We start from the raw sequence: 14,593 nt of genomic DNA, 5'->3' as shown, positions 1-14,593 counted from the left end.
GAGGGAGAAACGATCAAGGTCTCTGCGAACAAGATTATGACATAGGGCTGGAGAGTTGATATACCCCTGAGGTAGGACAGTGAAAGTATACTGCTGACCTTGCCAGCTGAAAGCAAACTGTTTCTGGTGGTCCTTACTAACAGCTATTGAGAAAAAAGCATTTGCCAGATCAATAGCTGCATACCAGGTACCAAGGGATGTATTGATTTGCTCAAGCAATGATACTACATCTGGAACAGCAGCTGCAATTGGAGTTACCACCTGGTTGAGTTTACGATAATCCACTGTCATTCTCCAAGACCCATCTGTTTTCTGCACAGGCCAAATAGGAGAGTTGAACAGGGATGTAGTGGGAATCACCACCCCTGCATCTTTCAAGTCCTTAAGAGTGGCAGTAATCTCTGCAATCCCTCCAGGAATACGGTATTGCTTTTGATTTACTATTTTGCTTGGTAGGGGCAGTTCTAGTGGCTTCCACTTGGCCTTTCCCACCATAATAGCCCTCAACGCACGAGTTAGAGAACCAACGTGGGGATTCTGCCAGTTGCTCAGTATGTCTATGCCAATTATACATTCCGGAACTGGGGAAATAACTACAGGATGGGTCCGGGGGCCCACTGGACCCACTGTGAGATGGACCTGAGCTAAAACTCCATTGATCACCTGGCCTCCATAAGCCCCCACCCTGACTGGTTGTCCAGAGTGACGTTTTGGGTCCCCTGGAATTAATGTCACTTCTGAACCAGTGTCTAATAATCCCCGAAATATCTGATCATTTCCTTCTTCCCAATGCACAGTTACCCTGGTAAAAGGTCGTCGGTCTCCTTGGGGAAGACTTAGAGGAAGGTTAACAGTATAAATCTGTGGCAGTGTAACAGGTTTCTCCCCCATAGGGACCTGGCCTTCCCTTCATTCAAGGGGCTCAGGGTCTGTAAACTGTTTCAAGTCTGGAAATTGATTAAGGGGCCGTGACTCTGTGTTTTTGTAATTCAGGTTTGACTTCTGTTCACTTGACCTAGAACGCTTTTGTTTATACAGCTCCAACAAGAATTTAGTAGACTGCCCTTCTATTGTATTTCTAGGCACCCCATGATTTACTAGCCAATGCCACAAATCTCTGCGTGTCATATAATTTTGATGCCTCCTTTGAGTTTGTTGTCTATTATAATACTCACCTGTCTACCCTGTCTTTGGTGATTAAGTGCTGCCACCTGGCTTCTGCCAACTCGGGATCCTGTCATCCCCATTGTGTTTAAGGATTCCAGCTCAGTGACAGCAGTTCCTACAGTAATATCTGACCTACAGAGAAGTGCAACCACAGAGCTCTTGAGGGATGATGGTGCTAGTCTCACAAACTTATTTCTCACTGTTCTGGTAAAAGGTGCATCCTCTGGACATTCCTGGGGTGTAAGAGCAGGCTTTGCATGATAAATCCACTCTAACATCCCAATCTCTCTAAGCCTCTGGATCCCCTCATCTACATTATACCAGGGCAGTTCTGGCATTTCAACCTCAGGTAATGTTGGCCACCTTTTGATCCATGTTTCAACCAACCACCCAAACAAGCTGTTAACACCTTTTCTAACTGCTCTAGCTATAACATTGAATGCAGAATCTCTGCTTAGTGGGCCCATATCAATAAATTCAGCCTGATCCAGCCTTATATTCCTCCCACCATTATCCCACACTCTTAAAATCCATTGCCACACATATTCCCCTGATTTCTGTCTATATAAATTGGAAAACTCACACAGTTCTTTTGGAGTATAACGTACCTCCTCATGTGTGATACTTTGTACCTCACCTTTAGGGGCCTGTTGGGACTTTAGTCTAGTTATAGGTCTAGAAGAAATGAGGGGTGGTGGGGGTGGGTCATGAAAAGAATTAGAAATATCTTCCAAGCCATTTTCTTCAGGGCTTTCATTTGCAGTTTCATCTGGTGAAACAGGATTAATAACTCTGGGGCTAATCCCTTCAGGAGAAGGTTGGGTGGCCAATTCCTCAAGGCAGGCTGGAGGTGGGGCGGCTATGTCCTCAGGGCAGACTATTACAGGGTTATCTAAAGAAGGCTCAGCATGGTCTAGGGTTTCAACCTCACCCCCAACATCATTATCAATCCATATGTCACCATCCCATTTTTCAGGGTCCCACTCCTTTCCAATCAATGCCCTCACTTTAACGGCAGACACCATGCAAGACTGAGATTTCAGTTTACGTTGTAAAGTTGCTACTCTAACAATAAGATTCTGAGTCTGATTTTCAGAGATCTCAAGTCTACGGCTACAGGAAATAAAATTTTCCTTCAGGATACTCATAGAAACCTCTACATCTTTCAGACGGCGCTTAAGCTTCTCGTTTGAAGCCGTAAGCCCATCCCTTTCACCTTTAATGTAGACAGTGTATCTAACAACAGCCAACCAACATCTCTATAACTTTTATTTCTACAAAACTCTGTAAAGGTGTCAAAAACATTATCCCCCAGAGTCTGGCTTCATACAAGCGAAGCATTAGGAGAATCGAATGATGATATTTTGACTATCTCCTTTGCCAACTCAGTCCATGGATTGGGAGTGTCATTCTGATTACAGGAATCAGAGTCCTTAGTGTCTCTGAGTCCAGTCAGAGTAGAAAACCATTCATAAAAACCCATTTTTAAGATTCTGTTCCTTAAGAACCACTCCTGGTACCAAGATGTATTAGTTAGGGTTCTCTAGAGAAACAGAACCAACAGGGAACACTTGCAAATATAAAATTTATGAAAGTGTCTCACGTGACCGTAGGAATGCAGAGTCCAAAATCCACAGGGCAGGGTGTGAAGCCGATGACTCCAATGGATGGCCTGGATGAACTCCACAGGAGAGGCTCACCAGCCAAAGCAGGAATGGAATCTGTCTCCTCTGTGTCCTCCTTAAAAGGCTTCCCATGATTGCATTTAGCATCACTAATTGCAGAAGACACTCCCCCTTGGCTGATTACAAATGGAATCAGCTGTGGCTGTAGCTGATGTGATCATGACCTAATCCTATGAAATGTCCTCATTGCAACAGACAGGCCAGCGGTTGTCCAATCAGATGAACAGGTACCACAACTTGGCCAAGTTGACACCTGTCCCTAACCATGACAGTATTTAATAGAGTGCCTACCTCAAAGGAGCCCTCGAAGATATCATAAATATGAGAAAATAAATGAAGGAATGAATGGAGGCCTCATTGGTACTCAATGTCCAAGCTAGGAATGTGAAAAATCTTTCAGTACTTACTTTCTCTCTGTAGGATGAAAATAAGCTCAGCCTAACTCTAAGTATTATTCTAAGAAATAGATTTAAATGCGCCCTCTTAATTGGTTGTTCTATAAATGCATCGTCAAGATTTTTGCATATTAACAGCAATTTATAGCACAAATTCAGTTTAGAATTCTAAATCAGAGAGTTTGCAAACAGTATGATTTTCAATTGTTCATTATACTGCACAATAGAGAGATGATCCTTTTCCAGGAAGCATGCTATGAAAAACAGTGAAGCTTAATCATATTTCACTATTTTTGATTCTATGCCACAGAACTGCCACATATTGATACTTTAGTAAGAAAATCTCCTGGGTTGGTATCTAAGATAGATTCACCATGTGCTGAAGTCTTTAGAAACTGATACTATACAGTCATTAAATTTTAGAGCTGGAAGGGCCCTTAAAGAGCATAGTTAAATTTTCAGCATAATTTTCTTTTCCTAAGACTTATGATTTAGAATTAGATGAAAAACAAAAGATAACTTTGTTGCCTTTATCTTATGTTGGCAGTAGTTGTTGAAAATGGCCAGGCATAGGCTATTTCTGCAAAACCTATGTTGTAGCATCGTCTACAGACATGCTACAATGACTTTGAAGAAAGTGATGTGTTCTCCTTCCATGACTTCTTCGAGCTTCTATCACTGAGAATGTGGTAGTGCTTGTGAGAAATCTTGGTCCATGGAGATAAGGGCAAACCCCCAGGAATGATGACACAACCACATAGAAGTAGCCTGGACCCTGATATCTCGGACTCACCATTTCAACCCTGAGCCACTTGGACTAGATTTTCACCTGAAAAGGAAATAATCTTTTGTCTTGTTTAAGTTTTTGCTATTTGGGTCTTTACATCTGAATCTGCATCAAAATTAACATGTCCTAGATTTTCAAAATCCTTGGAGACAGGAAACACATCTTCTTTATCTTTGTATTCATCACAGGGATTAGCTGAATGCCTTTCACATAAGTATTCACTAAACATTGGTTGCATTAAAATGCATTTCAAAGTGTTCATTGAATAGCATTTTTATACAGGTGGACAACCCACCAAAAGGATAAAGTGGGAATAAAGATGACCCCCTCTACTAAGTAGACTAAATGTCATACTAATAACATTTTTTTCTCACACAATTATGCCCAACTTATATAATTGTGAGAGAAAAATATGTTTGTTATTTATGTCACTGAGTTTTGGGGTAGTTTGTTAAGCAGATTCATTGTCAGAACAATCATAATCATATTCCTTCTTTTTATATCCTTATTATATAAAGTGAGTGTACCATACACAAGAAGCAATATGGTTATTATCTAAAGCCTCTGCAGTTCAAAAATCATGAGCTTGTTTTGAGAATCCTCTACTTGTTGGCTGAATTGACCCATGGCAAGTTATTTAAACTTACTGGGTCTCAGTTTATTCATTGTTAAAATGAGAATAACAATGATAATAATACTTTCAAGTATTATTGTAACCAACAATTCTTAAGCACTGTGTCGGGATATATATACAGTTTGCAAAGTACTTGAAATTCAACTCTTGCTGATGTAGACACTGATGGTGATTTATCTGCTAATATATCTGTTAAGTCCACAAACTGTGTTTGTTGGGGAATCTGAATCCATTTCTCTGTAAATTTATCAGTTCTAACATCCTCTGATAAAGTCAGCTTTATCCTTGGGCTAACTTTCTTTATAAATGCAAAATAACCTCATCATATCCACATCAACAAGAATGAGTGCATATGTTTCCCTGAAGTCCCAGGAAAAGTCCTGTCATGGTCAGGTTCATGTGTCAACTTGGCCAGGTGGTTTGTCTGGCTGTGCAAGTGCTGGCCTGCTGTTGCTATGACGCCATTTCATAGAATTAAATCATGATCACTTTGGCTGCATCCACAGATGATTGCATTTGTAATCAGCCAAGGGGGGTGTCTTCTGCAATGAGTGACATTTTATCTAATCACTGGAAGGCTTTTAAGAAGGATTCAGAAGCGACAGTCTCTTCCTTCCTGCTTCAGCTGGTGAGCCTCTCTTGTGGAGTTCATCCAGACCCTCCATTGGAGTTTTCAGCTTCACAGCCTGCCCTACAGATTTTGGACTCTATGTTCCCAAGGTTACATGAGACACTTTTATAAATTTTATATTTACAAATATTTCCTGTTCATTCTGTTTTTTCTAGAGAACCCTAGCTAATACAAGTCCTATACCCATTGGACTGCCAGAGTTAACATGCACTTTGAACTGTACTACTCAAACCAATCTATGGGTCTAGATATCTATTCCTGTAACAGAACATTAGGTAAATCACACTGAAGCTACATGGCTGCTATTCAGTAAGGTGAGGGTGTTTATTTTTTAAAATGGAGTCATTCTGGTCTCCTTTCTTACTTTTATATCCCATATCCAAGAAATCAACTAAATCCTGTTCACTCCAGCTTCAAAATATAACCAGAATCCAACCACTTCTCTTGCCTCCCACGATTTCCACCCTGACCACGTCACCTTCCTCTCATGCCTGCTATATAACAATAGCTTCCTACTGATCTTTTTGGTTATTCTCTTGTTCCCCTTCAGTCTATTCTAAATACAGACTATCAGTTAGAATATTTTAAAGTTAAAGTCAGACCAGGTCACTACCCACAATTATTCTTTCAGAGCAACAAAGCAACCAAGCCATGGTCCTTACAAAGGTCTACAAAGTAACACATGATCTGGTTGTTCCTCTTCGTATCATTAACCCTACCTCCAATTATGCCCCTAATATTCCAAGTGAGTTTGGGTCTGAAGGTCTTGGTACTTGCCCTTTCTTCTGCTGGAATGTTCTTTCCCTAAGATTTAGCACCACTCCTTTATCACCTCTTTCAAATTTTGGCTCAGATACTACCCTGCTGCTGAGTGCTTTCCTGGGGACCCTATCTAAATTACAACCCACTAAATGCACTTCCTATTGCCCTTGCTTATCTGATTTCTCTCCATAGCCTTTTTTATTAACATACTATCTTTATTTATTCATCTTGTTTATTATCTGCCTCTCTCCACTAAAGTGTAAACTCTAGTGAAGAGAGTCTGCGTTTTTGCCCACTTCTGTATCTTCTGTGCTCAGAGTTGTGCCAGACACACAGAGCCATCATTAATACTTATTGAATGAATGCATGCATGCAGTATATGCTTGGAAGGAAAGGTGTACTTAAATCCCCATGGCTGGCATATCTGACTCTCAAGTCCAGCTAAATTAAGACATCTTATTATAATAATAAGTATTATGCCTAAATGTGTTTCTTTAGAAATCTATGTTTCATCAGTTTTTATGGAGATGATTTTTATTTTATAATATTCTATTTTAAAAACAAACTTCATTAAGTTAGATTGTACTAATTCAAAATTTATGATAATTAAACCTGAGTTATGCATTATGAAAGGGGGTTGTTAAATTAATAGTGTAGACAAAATTATAAGGGAAGATATTGGACAATTCAAGAATTATTTTTATATATTTTTAACAAATGTTAAATAGAGGTCCTTTATTATAAATAAGTCTCATTAATTCATTAAGTGAAGGATGTCTTCTGGGAATGATTTGAGAACAACTTGTTTAAATAACCACATGTAGTTAAGAAAAATAAGACCGACTGATCTCAAGAGCAGCCTATCATTCAGAATGTTTACAAAGGGTGTCTTTCTCTTCTAATAGTCCAAAATATTGAGACCTTACTTTAATATTTGTCTGTTCTTAATTTCACTAAATGTTTTCTTTCTATCAGTTTAATAGGGTTGTAAAATAAACTCCATTAAATTGCTTTCATGACTTGAAACCCTAACACTTCTTGTTGCTGGATTTGGGTCTAGATCATTGGCCATGCTGCAAGAAAGAATTCAAGGGCACAGTTCAAACTGAGTAAGCGTGTAGAAAGTTTATTAAGAATGCATATGGAAGACATGCAGGCACTCTTGCAAGAATAGAGAGGTGAGAGGCATGAGGTTCCCACACTGTGATTTTTGTTCCTTTTTAAATTTTTATTAACTATTTCACTACCATCCCCTTCTTCCTCCTTAGAGATGCTTGATCTTAGATGACTCACTCAGGAGGGGTCGTTTGACCCCAGCTGCTGTTTGTTGCTGCTCTTCTTGGAGATATATTTCTCCTTGAGGCCTGAATTTGCCCTTTGTTCGTCAGTCACCCAGGGCCCTAATTCTTACCCTGTCTCACTCTGAAGGTATTGGCAGTGTCTAAATTTAGGAAGAAAAATTACATCCAGCGTAACAATGCTTCTATTTTCATGCTCTGTAATTGCGACTTACCATGGAACAAAGTTTGTAAACAACTGCTATAGTCAATCAGTTTTTTAAAAATTTTCAGTTATTTTAATGATTTCAATGTTATTCCAATTTCTGATCTATTGGATAAATTTTACATAATATGAAGATCCAAAGAAAAAATATAACTTGCTTGAATTAGAAAAAGATCTTCCTAGAATCTACACTGTTTTTACCCAGGATTCATATTCTGACACAAAATTGTTTTGTAAGATAAGCTGTATAATTTGTGACCTTAACTTCCTACAATAAAAACTGATAGGGTCACCCTTTATACACCTCAATTTCCAAAAACCTAATTTCCATAGGTTCTTTAAGTTTCTTCCCCTTAATTGATGATATAGAATCTGAACTGGTGTTCAACTCCAATGTACCAGTAATGACACAAAAGTTGATTCCAGACCACATCCATTCTGACTGTATCTATTTGGATATGTAGATACACTTGTGATGCTGGTAAATGTTTTTAATACCATTGAAATGCCTGCATGGAGTATAATCTTTCTAGGCTCTTGCCTTGGGGTATAATTTTCAGAAAATCCTTAAAAAAAAGTCTAATTGAGAGAAATAATATTTATTAAAAACTCTCCTAAAACAGAAGTTCTGGATAATTTGGAGACATAGATCCATTTGAGAATCAATGAGAAATATGGACCATTCCCATATGAAACCCTTATAGGTACCTAGACTCAAAGTTGGAAATTAAATTTCTGAAGTTTTGAAGGCCCTGTGAAGTTTATATAGATCCTTATATTAAGAACCCTTAAAGGTATATTCTAAAATTTACCCCTAAATCAAGCCAGACCCTCACAGAGTTGGCATATTTAGATGTTATTATTCTGAGCATTTGTAGAATTTCTTCTATATCCAACCTTCTATGATTCTTTCCTTTCTACCTTTTCCCTTCTTTATCACCATCCTATTCCAAACCACCATTGTATCTTGCCTAGATTCCTGAAATAATTTCATTCTTCTTTCTTAGTTTCTATTCTTGTATCCTTGAAACAGCAATCAAAGTGCTAGTTTACAAACCCAAGTAAGGTCATATGGCCACCCTATGTAAAATATTTTAATGGTATCTCGGTGCATTGGAAACAAAACCCAAATTCCTTCCAAGGTCAACAGGGCCCTGAATGGCCTGCCTCCCAATTGTCCCTCCTGCTTCACCTTTGGGCAGTCTTACCCTTCCCATACATTCTGATGGCACTGATCTTATTTCAGTTCTTCAGAGATATTAAATTTTCTTCTACCTTTATGTATGCTATTCTTTCTGCCTAGGACATTCTTTCTTTTGCCTTAAGCTGGTAGGCTCCTTCATCACACTAAATATCACCTTCTGAGAGAGGGCTTTCCTGAAAATCTCCCCAATATAAAATCATCCCTTTAAAATGTCCTCAGTTATCATTTTTGCGTATGAAAATTTATTCATGTGTTTCTCTCCAATCAGACAGTAAGCTCTTTGAAAGTGAACATGTTTATAAAATGGATAGACAGCACAGTGCCTAGTACAAGTGACCTCTCAGTATCCTTTGTATAAATTAGTAGCTAAGTGAATTAATTAATGACATAATTTAAGAAACAGAAATATCAAATCATTATGTACATTATACATATTAGTGTTGTTGGTATTAGCTAAAAACTGGAAACAGTCCAAATATCCCTTAATATTAAAAGAGATAATTACATTGATATATTCTAATATTAGAATACTTTATAGCAATGAAAATAAATAATACACTACCACATGTGACAATATAGATAAATTTCACAAACATAATATTGAGTGAAAGATGCCATGCACAAAAGATGACTATTTGATTTATTCTATTTATATAAATTACAAAAACAGACAAAATTAATTAATAATCAAATAGTGGTTATCCTTGAGAGAGATAATGTTGAGAGAATATACAAGGGGCTTCTGGGGTGCTAGAAACATTCTATTTCAGAAATATTCTGTTCCTGGTCTGAGTAGCAATTACACAGCTGTGTTAAATTTGTAAAAGTGTTTAAATATTCATAAAGCTAGAACCTCAAGATGAGTGCATTTTCCTTGTTATATTTCAATTAAAAGTTTATTTTAAGGAGAAAGATAGCACTTAACATGCTAAATAAGAATACATGGAAGATAGTTGGAGGAAATTCAGAATTATACTGTTCTAGGGTTCTTGTATTTTTCTGGAAGAGGGTGGGAATACTGATCAACTTTAGACATTGGTAAGCATGCATTTAAAAATTTTTAAGACTAAAAACAACAAGAAAAGGAATAGGGATGGAATATAAAACTTCCAAACTAGAATTGTAAAAAACAGGGGAAAGCGAAAAGTCATGCAAATAGAATGGAGAAAAAAAAAAAAGAAAGAGATTGCATGTAGTCTAAAAGCCTATAGCTTTCAGGGTTCCTGGATCAAATCATTGTCTCTTGCTCACTTACAATCCTGGTGAAATGAACTTGTTGGAGGGACAACTCTACCTATAGGCAAAGGTAAGCAAGAAGAAAAGTTTTCAGTCTTTTTGTGGGCTTTGAGGTCCTGGAAAAAGACTTTCTCCTGTGATTATTTTAACAAGTTTGCCTTTAGTGGTAATTATTAGAGAAGATCTCAGGTTGAAGGTGCTCTATGGCACCTGGCTGAGCATTGGCTTTCCAGAGGAATGATCTCAAACCAGTTAACTGAATCAGGCCTAATTTAACATATACTTATATTCCAAGATTACAAAACACATTGGGAAATAAAGCACCATGAGCAGGAGACACCAGATAACACACACTAAGAAATTTCAAAGAATTCAGATATTGGAATGATCAGAATAAAAATAAATTTATTGAAGGTGGCATTCAAAATACAAGTACGAAACAAGAGACTGTTAAAAAAAAGTCAGGCAGATTTGAAAAAAGAACAAAAGGAATTTCTAGAAATAAGCACAATTATTGTTATTAAATACAGTGAACAATTTAAGCAATAATAATAGTCAAAACTGAAAACAAATGAGATAACAGGACATGGAGATAAAAGAGCTGGAAAAAATAAAATACTAAAAGACCTGAAAAATACAATATGAAGGTGAAAGAATAGCCAGGGTCTTATAATTTTGGCATATGAATCCTTACAAGGGACTGTGCTTGGCCTCATATTTGTCCAAGAGATTTGTCTAAAATTTAATGTGGATTTCACTAATACTAGGCACATGTCACTAGGCAGATGCCTGTCCCCATATTGACCTCTTACATAAGATAATGCAGTATTGCTAGACCACACAATGTACTACACTTGGAAGGACTGCACAACTGTACTATTTTTGGTGAGACTGCACAATTACCTAAACCTTTTCAGTAAACCCATTGATTTACTAAATCGCTGCAATAATTTTCCCCCAGATCCCTTCAGTAATTTTCCATTTTTCCATCCCCCTTCCTTCTTGTGCCCTTTTAAAAACCCTAGCTATCTTTGTGCTAATCATAGAGTTGAAACCTGTTGTTGGCTTCTGTTCTCTTCCTCTGCAGTAATTTGAATAAAGTCTGTCCTGCCACTCTTGTCTACTGTCTGGTGCTTTTCTTTAACAGGGCACTCAGCAAGATGTTTAAGTACCCAAGAGGCCCAGAACAGACTGACTCCCAACATCTTTAACACACAGAGGGAATTTAGCAGAAACAAAAATAGATCAACCAATCCACTAATACAGTAATCACAATAAATCTCAGAATTCCTGCTTTCATTTAAGTTTTTATGTCTACAAATTTCTAAGTTCCTTGTCAGATCATCAGTACATTTTAAATATGTTTTTGTTTTTTTTTTTTCACATGGGCAGGCACAGGGAATGGAACCTAGGTCCTCGGGCATAGCAGGCGAGCACTCTTACCTGCTGAGCCACCGTGGCCCGCCCTGTTTTGCTTGTTTTATCAAGCTTTTCTAAAAAATCTTTTGTAACAGATTCAGATTTACAGAAAGATTGTAAAAGGCAGTACAGGAGTCCCCATATCCATGTAATCCAGTTTCACATTATTATCTATTTCATTAGTGTGGTGTATTTGTTGCAATTCACGAACCAAAATCAATTCCTTATTATTAACTGATGTCCACACTTCATTCAGATTTCCTTGGGGATTTTTCTTAAGTTTTTTCAAAATTTTTTTTTACATTTCTATTAACAAATCTTAACATACAAACATATAAACATTCTTAAAATACAGACATTCCATACATAGTGTATAGAATCAGTGGCTCACAAATGTCATCACATAGTTGTATATTCATCACCATGATGATTTTTTGAACATTTGCATCACTCCAGAGAAAAATATAAAAAGAAAAAAGACTCATACAAACCATACCCCTTACCCCTCCCTCTCATTGACCACTAGTATTTCCATTTAGTCAATAACCTTTGTCTTCTTGTAGTAGGCAGGACCCCCTTGCCCCGGCAGCAAGCAGGCCCCTCACCCCTCCTTGTTTACTCAAGATACTCCCACTTTGGAAAGTCTCTCAGCCCCAAGGACAGTTGAAAGCGCACACTAAGCAAAGATAAGAGGATTCCGTAGGAGCTCCCTCCCCCGTAACCGCTCATCCGCTTCTGTAAACTCGGCTTTGCCATCCTTCCGGGTCTGACCACCAGCACACAGCCAATCATCTCCCTCAAGCATCGCCAGTTGCCATATTGGGAAAAACCCTGTCCCAAACAAGCCATTTCGTCTGTAAAATCTTGTGTCAGCCCCTGTTCAGGACTCAGACTCTCAAAGGTGACTTGCCTGAGCCCTGGGCACACAGATTAATAAAGCTTGCTTCCTAAAACTTTGGAGCCTCAATCCTGGTTTTTCCGATTCGTGTAACGTTCCTGGAGGCATGCAGCCTCATTCCTGGTTTCACGCTACATTTCTGGGGGCTCATTGGTACTGAAAGGCTGGTGATGTTCTCACCTCCCTTGCCCGCAGCAGCTTCAATGCCCAGACCAGAGACCCAATGGGGCCAGTGCTGGCACCGGGGCTTTCCCCATTTTTCGGACCCCTGACCTCTCCAGGAAAGTTTCTGGAACCAGGTACCAGGGAGCACTGCCCATCTGACTGGTAAGTACCCAGGCATGTCTGTTCCAGCCCACTTGTAAAAGGCTAGGGGAGCCTGAGTAGAAGGCATGCCTGATCACCTACCAGAGACTCTCCGAGTACCAGTCTCCAGTTGGAGGACCAGGGGAAACAGAAGTCTTCAGCTTTGGTTCCAGGAAGGGCAGTGCAGGTATGTGGATGCGTGCATGTGTTTGTGTAAGTGAAAGGAAGTCCTGGGCCACAGGAGCCAAGCACCAGGCCATGGTGATTCCTGTGACTGATGAGCCAGCCAGGCCAGACCGAATGAAGCCATTGCTTGTCTGAAACCCTCTGTTGTTTGTCTGTAAGCCCTCCCCCTAATTAGTGGCACCACCAACATGCATTGTGGTGCATGATGTCCAACTTTAAGAAAGCTTTTACTCATGACTGGGGAGTCAAGCTGACCCCCAGCTGACTTAAGAAACTGTGTGAAGTAGAGCACCCACTTTTGGGGAGGATAAAAAGAAATTCTCTTGTATTACAGCTTATCATTACTCTGTCTTATAAATTAAAATTTTCATATTTCAGAGTAAGAGAACATCTGTGCAGGGGTTCTAAAATTTATCCCATTAAGCAAATAGGCCTCTAACAGTGTTGATACAAGATTTTGCTACACACAATAGCAAATGTATAGTCTACCAAGGAAGTATTAAGACTACCCTGTTACATAACCATCCTTTAATTTAATTGTATGATAGTATATGTAAATGGTATGTAGTAAAAAGTATGAGGCATTATATATATATATGCATCATTTCATTCATATATTCATTTGGAAAATTGTGTACCTACTATATGCAACATATTGGTTAAACACTAATAAGAAAACAAAGATTAATAAGCCATCATTTCTGCATTAAAGGAATTATAACCTATTAAGGAAAAGATAAATTTGTAGAGTCTGTTCAGTACCACTGATGTTGCCACTGCGTGAGCTTGGTAAGAAACAGTTGAAACGTGCACTCCAGCTGGGAGGACTGGCTATCTTCCTGGAAGGAGGTGCACTTTCATGAAGATATCTAGGTCCCAGGAAGCTCCTCTCAGTCCCTAGCCAGTTCCCAGAGGACCCAACTGGGCCCAGTCACATAAGCTAATTAGAATGTGGCCACTTATTGTGTGAAGATATCATAAAAAACTGCACACAAGAAATTATAGAAAGAGAGAAAGGAGAGAAGAATCTTATGAGAGATGGAGAGCGCCTCATCAGAATATTATGCTCTGCTATGGAACTAAGGAGACTCTGAATGCCGTCTCCAAGATCGCTGTGGATTTTTACTGATGAGAGTTGGAATGCTGCTTCTGAAACTCTCCAGCACTTCTCTTCAGGTGTTGGTGCATCTTATCTGGTGATGTAACTATGCTTTATTTTTGAAGACTCTTTTAATTACTATCTTTTAACTGTTTTCTTTAATAATTTTCCTACTAAAATCTGTTTTAATATCACTGAAATCTGTGTTGTCTGCAAATCCAAACCTATAAATTAAGTGGCCACAAATATCACATGGCCTTTCATGTGAAAAAACTGGCACTGTGAGCAGGATTCACATTGCAGCACAGCTTCATAGAGGTGAAGATCAGTAAGACAAGCTTTAGGAAATTCATGCAGAAAATATGGACTGTGTTCTTCTAATATTGTAATGCTTTATTAGGACCATTCTTGATAAATTTAAAGTTGCCAGTTTCTTGTTCTTTTTGTATGTAGAATGTTCTGGATTTGAATGTTTTGTCTCCCTGGTTTGTTCTTTCTAATGCCATAAAATATTTGGGAATTTTTAAGCCAGTAACCCCTCTTCAAGATTTACTTGAGATAGATTAATAGTGGGCCATAAGCTTTAGACATATATTAAGAGATAATGTCATTTTTTAAAAAGTCCTCTAGGCTCAAAAAAAAAGAACCAAGAAATCCCAGGATGGAATGATTTACCTTATT

At 38.4% G+C, this 14,593-nt stretch overlaps 1 protein-coding gene across 2 annotated transcripts in view; it reads right to left on the bottom strand.

Annotated features, from left to right (window-relative positions):
• The window catches only part of LOC143642826 (uncharacterized), a 432,404-nt gene that overhangs the window by 220,114 nt on the left and 197,697 nt on the right, over positions 1-14,593 (bottom strand). The window lies entirely within an intron of this gene.

Source organism: Tamandua tetradactyla, chromosome 1, assembly GCF_023851605.1.
Source record: "Tamandua tetradactyla isolate mTamTet1 chromosome 1, mTamTet1.pri, whole genome shotgun sequence".
In the NCBI taxonomy this organism is placed as follows: Eukaryota; Metazoa; Chordata; class Mammalia; order Pilosa; family Myrmecophagidae; genus Tamandua; species Tamandua tetradactyla.
Note: the sequence above shows the minus strand (reverse complement) of the source record. Positions and strands in the feature narration are given on the sequence as shown.